Raw genomic sequence first — 6,043 nt, 5'->3', positions numbered from 1 at the left:
CCCTTGCTTTTGAGACGTGAAGTCAGGCATCTGGAAGGCCAGAGCCTCATCTGTCTGCTGCTCAATGGACCAAAGGTGGGATGAGCAAGGTGGGGCAGTGCGGAAGGGGGTGGAGGATGCAGCTGGAAACTTGAAGCATTTGCCCTGGAAAAGGAAGATCCAGGCCCTTATTTGGAATGAATGTGCTTAGAATAAAAAGAAAGAATGCAGAGTTAGAAGCACCCTTAACTAGAATGGAGTGCAATCATCTTATTTTACAGATGGGGAAGCTGAGGCTCAGCAAGTTTGTGGCAGGACCGGAACTCTAATCCCCTGAGTCCTTGCACCGTGCTATGGCTGTCTGCAAACATAAGCTTTGTTCACTGCAACCACCTCCCTCTCATCGTGTTTGCTACCTAGCTTAAGACTCTCATTCAAGTAAGCAGCATGTTCTGACTAGCCCCAAAGCAGCCATTGTCTGGGTGACCCCAGCTGTGACCTTCACAGCCTTTAGATATGCTCTTGACTTATACAAACACAAATATTTGTTGGCCCAATTGACTGCCTTGGGGTGTTATGGACCTTTTGTTGAGTTTCATTCAGACATACAAACTTCCAATCTCAGATGACTCATTGAGTTGAAGCAAGGAGTTCCAGCGTCTTTGGAAATAGAAACTGAATATGATTCAGAAAGAAAGGGCAGTGAAAACAGCCCTTTAAAGATGGATTTAGGGGCTTCCCTGGTGGCGCAGTGGATGAGAGTCCGTCTGCCGATGCAGGGGACACGGGTTCGTGCCCTGGTCCGGGAAGATCCCACATGCCGCGGAGCGGCTGGGCCCGTGAGCCATGGCCGCTGAGCCTGCGCGTCCGGAGCCTGTGCTCCGCAGCGGGAGAGGCCACAACAGTGAGAGGCCCGCGTACCGCAAAAAAAACCCAAAAAAACCACAAAAGGTGGATTTAGAAAAAAAACACAAAAACACTGGTAGCATTGTCATGAAATTAGATATTTCTTGCCCCCTTATTTAGGAACCAGATTATAGAGGGCAGAGACTGGGTCTTCCGGTCTTGTTTGTTTGTCTGTTTGCATGTCCTGCTCCTCCAAGTATGGACCACATGCCCACAGTATTGGGATCACCAGGGAGCTTGTATGTAAATTTTCCAGCCTCACCCAAGACCCAGGGATCAAAATCTGCATCTTAAAAAGATCCTTGTGTGATTTGTAGGCACAATAAAATTTATGAAACACTGCACGAGAGCATGGAAGCCAGTCAAACACAAAATGGGCTCTGGGCAAAGAAAGAAAATAAAATCTTCGCCATACTTGTGTTGTAATCAAGATAGTCATCACAAGTCATCAGGGAAATGCCAATCAAAACCACAATGAGATATCACCTCACATCTGTCAGAATAGCTTTCATCAAAAAGACAACAAGGGCTTTCCTGGTGGCACAGTGGTTGGGAGTCTGCCTGCCAATGCAGGGGACACGGGTTCGAGCCCTGGTCCAGGAGGATCCCACGTGCCACAGAGCAACTGGGCCCTAGGGCCGCAGCTGCCGAGCCTGCGCGCTGGAGCCCGCGAGCCACAACTACTGAGCCTGCACACCACTGCTGCTGAAGCCCGTGCACCTGGAGCCCGTGCTCTGCAACAGGAGAAGCCACTGCAGGGAGAAGCCCATGCACTGCAGGGAAGAGTGGTCCCCACTCTCTGCAACTGCAGAGAGCCCGCGTGCAGCAACAAAGGCCCAACACAGCCAAAAATAAATTAAAATAAAATAAATTAAAAAAAAAAGACAACAAATAGCAAGTGTTGGCAAGGATGTAGAGAAAAGGTAACCCTCCTGCACTGTTGGTGGGAATGTAAATTGGTGCAGCCAAACAGTATGGAGGTTCCTCAAAAAATTAAAAATAGAACTACCATATGATCCGGTAATTTCACTTCTGGGTATTTACCAGAAGAAAACAAAAACACGAATTTAAAAAGATATATGCACCCCAATGTTCATTGCAGCATTATTTACAATAGTCAAGATATGGAAACAACCAAAGTGTCCATCAATAGATGAATGGCTAAAGAAGATGTGGTGTACACACACACACACACACACACACACACACACACACACACACAAAATGGAATATTACTCAGCCATAAAAAAGTAAATCTTGCCATTTGTGACAACATGGATGGATCTAGAGGGTTTTATGCTAAGTGAAATAAATCACACAGAGAAAGACAAATAGTCTATAATCTCACTTATATGGGGAAAGTCAAAAAAACAAAACAAAATGAAAACAGACTCATAGATACAGAGAACAAATGGGTGGTTGCTAGAGGGGAAGGGTTGGGGGTTGGATGAAATAGGTGAAAGGAATTAAGAAGTACAAACCTCCAGTTATAAAATAAATAACCCATGGGGATGTAACATACAACATAAGGAATATGGTCAATAATATCGTAATAACTTTGTATGGGGCCAGATGGTTACTAGATCTATCATGGTGATCACTTCATAATGTATGCAAATGTCAAGTCTCTATGTAATACACCTGAAACTAATGTAATATTGTACATCAACTGTATTTCAATATTTTAAAAAAGAATGTGTATAATCATGTAAAAGCACATATTTCAATAACAGTTCTTTATAAGTTAATAAACTTTGGTTTTGTTTTTGTATTTAGGAAAGGTTTTAGATTTACAGAAGAATTGTACAGAATTCCCATAAACCTCCTCCCATCCCGGACACAGACATAGTTCCCCCTACTATTAACATCTTACGTTAGCGTGAGACATCTCTTACAATGAATGAATGAATATTGATGCATTATTATTAACTAACGTCTATAGTTTGCATTCAGGTTGAGTCTTTGTGTTGTATATTCTCTGGATTTTGACAAATGGGCAATGTCATGTATCTATCATCACTGTATTTTACAGAATGGTTTAACTGCCCTAAGGATCCCCCTGTGTTTCACCTACTCATGTGCTCTCCCCATCCCAAACTCTTGACAACCAGAGATATTTTTACTCTCAATAGTTTTGCCTATTCCAGAATGTCATATAGTTGGAAACATACAGTAAGTAGACTTTTCAGATTGGTTTCCTTTACTTAGTAATATACTTTTAAGGTTCCTCCGTGTCTTTTTGAGGCCTGATGGTTCATGTCTTTTGTTGCTGAATAGTATCTCACTGCATGGAAGAAAAATCATAAAACCTTATTAAAGGACATATAAGAAGACCTAAGTAAATGGAGAGTAAGCCCATGTCATGTTCAGGGTTAGCAAGACTAAATATCGTCACATCATCTACAAAATTCAGTGAAGTTCCAATAAAAATTCCAATGGGAGTTGTCATAGAACTTGAAAAACTGATTCTAAAATTCATGTGGAGGAATAAGTGTTTAAAAATAACCAAAACATTTCTAAAGAAGAAGGAAGAAGAAGAGAGATGTCTTCAGTATACATGAAGACTTAAAAAGCCATAGTAATTGGGCAGAGTGATATTAGGGCAAGTGTAGACAAATAGATCAAAGTAAAATAAAGCAAGCCGAGAAACAGATCCAAGCATAGGTGGAAACTTAGGTGATAGAGGGAGCATTAAAATCAGAAGGGAAAGATTGTACTGTTTGACAAAAGGTATTGAAATCATCAACCTTCCCTACAGAGATACGGAATTCCTACCTCATACCATACTCACCTCCCACCTGACCTATGGAGTATTCTTACCAAAAACGTTTAACCTGATTAACCATGAGGAAACAATCAGGCAAATCCAAAGGGAGGGGGATTCTGTAAGACAGGTGGCCTGGATTCAAAAACGTCAATGTCATAAACACAAGCAAACAAAAAAGACTGAGGAATATTCTAGATGAAAGATTACCAAACAGACACAACGGATTGCAACTAAATGCAATGCCTGATTCTGTTTGGATTCTGGATTGAAAAAAAAAATGAAAAAATTGGTTATAAAGAGCATTATTGAGACAACAGGGGAAAATTGGGTATTAGACATTTTTAATGTATACCAGATAATAGTATTCTATCAATGTTAAATTTCTTGAGTGTCATAACTGCGTTAAGTTATGTAAGAGAATGTCTATCTTTAGACGATAGATGCTGAATTATTTAGAATGAAGTCGCTGCAACTTACCCTCAAATGTGTGTGTGTGAGACAGGAGTAAAGCAATTATAGCAAAATGTCAACAATTGGTGAATTGAAGGATTTATGAGTATTAATTACATGAATCTTGCAACTTTTCTGTCGATTTCAAATTTTTCAAGATAAAATTTTAAGAAAACATGTGGATAGTCTATGACCCAACATTGCCTTTTTCATTATTTACCTTCAATCAGTTGTATAGGGATCAATGTGGAGAGAGTGAAAAAAGCACCTTGCAAGATGTTAAGTTCACTATTATTCCATTTGTGTAGAAATAAAAACCAGGAAATAATGTTATTAATTTTGTGGCTACACCTCAATTTCATGATTTGTTTATCTGTGGATAGGGAAGGAAGGCTGGAAATAGGGCAGAAGAAGCGTCAAGGAAGAATTCCAATTCAATCTTTAAGGCTTTAATTCTAAAAAATAAAATAAAATAAAATAAAAGCCAATATGGACAAAATCTCAAAGAAAGAGATAAAAATTATTATTATTTTTTTTAATTTGTGCTTTTATTTGCCAGTATAACTACAGTAACCTGCAAACTTTTTTATTCTAAAAAGCACATTTTACATTACAGTCCAACAGACACATATATAATGTGTATACATATATAAAAGTGAAACAAAGGTTTTGCCAAAAACATCTACCCTGAGTGTTAATTCTTTTTAAGACTTTTTTTTTTTTAAACTAAGGCTGAACTGCACTGACATCATAATCACCAAAGTCCCTAGTTCATCTTAGGGTTCGCTTTATGAAGTGAATAATGTTGCACGTTCTATGGTGGGTTTGGACGATAGTATGATGACATAAAATCATTATAGTGTCATACACAGTATTTTCACCGCTCATAAAAACTTCTGTATTCTATGTATTCATCTCCCCTCCCCCGCAAACTCCTGGCAACCACTGATCGTTTTATTGTTTCCATTGTTTTGCCTTTTCCAGAATGGCATATACACGGAATCTATTTTTCTTTTTTCCTTGAAGAGAGGGGTTCAAAGTCTTTATGCCTATAACACCACTCATGGCCCAGCCACACGTGGACCGGACAGGCTCCAGGTGGCAAACTCCCCCACTGAATACTGTAGCTTTCCTTCCAGTACTGAGCCCTGTCCCACTGGTCCTGCCCAGCAGCCACGTGCAGGTGAAGGGGGGATATGTGTTGGGTATCTGTTCATAGGAAGGCCACAAGTTTTGTGCCCCTTGTCACAATGAACCCTGATTCCTGTCGGGTGTGTTGTAAACAGACGAGCCATTTCTTCAGACTCCCTGCTCTGAGCACACCCCAAAAATTATTTTTAATCAGAGTTATTTTAAATATTATTCTTAAGAATAGAAATCATTCTGAAAAGTGGTTATCTTGGGTGGACTATGATTCACTTTTAACTTTATGCATTTCTGGATTGTTTTTTAAGGCTTTTATCTCCCTCTCTGATGATGAGAAAAAAAAAGACAGTATCTGTATTGTGTCAAGGACTATACCAGTCAAAGCAGGGCCTGCCAATCTGAATAAAGGGTCCTTCTAAGCTCACGGGAGGCTCTGGTTAGCTGTGTGACCTTGGCCAAGTTCCTGGATCACTGTCTGAATAGCCCTTTCCCCCACGGAGTTAATGCCTATGTTAGACGGGATAAATCATGTGTTGCACTTAGCAGGGTGCACAGTAAGTACCCACGAACGTTAATTCTACCATCATTATTGTGGCTGCTGAGTTATTAGTCCCCAGCCTGTGCTGGCTGGGCGGGGCCTCCCTCTCCCCGTTGCTGCTCCGGGCGTATCTATCCCGGCACTTCTGCAGTGTTTTCGGTGGTGTGCTCATTCCTGCTCTGTCTCCAGCATTAAACTCTGAGCTCCTTGAGAGCGAGGACCTTCCCGCACCGCCCCCTCCATTATTCATCTCTGTA

The 6,043-nt window shown here is 40.7% G+C and overlaps 1 non-coding gene across 1 annotated transcript; it reads right to left on the bottom strand.

The window, feature by feature from the left end:
• Window positions 1-5,298: 5,298 nt before the first annotated feature.
• On the bottom strand, window positions 5,299-5,428 carry LOC117202404 (small nucleolar RNA SNORA11). Its single transcript, XR_004484743.1, has one exon. It is a non-coding gene; the product is annotated as a small nucleolar RNA SNORA11 (small nucleolar RNA).
• Window positions 5,429-6,043: the final 615 nt, after the last annotated feature.

This window comes from Orcinus orca, chromosome 1, assembly GCF_937001465.1.
Source record: "Orcinus orca chromosome 1, mOrcOrc1.1, whole genome shotgun sequence".
Lineage (NCBI taxonomy): Eukaryota > Metazoa > Chordata > Mammalia > Artiodactyla > Delphinidae > Orcinus > Orcinus orca.
This window is presented reverse-complemented; position numbering and strand designations above follow the sequence as displayed.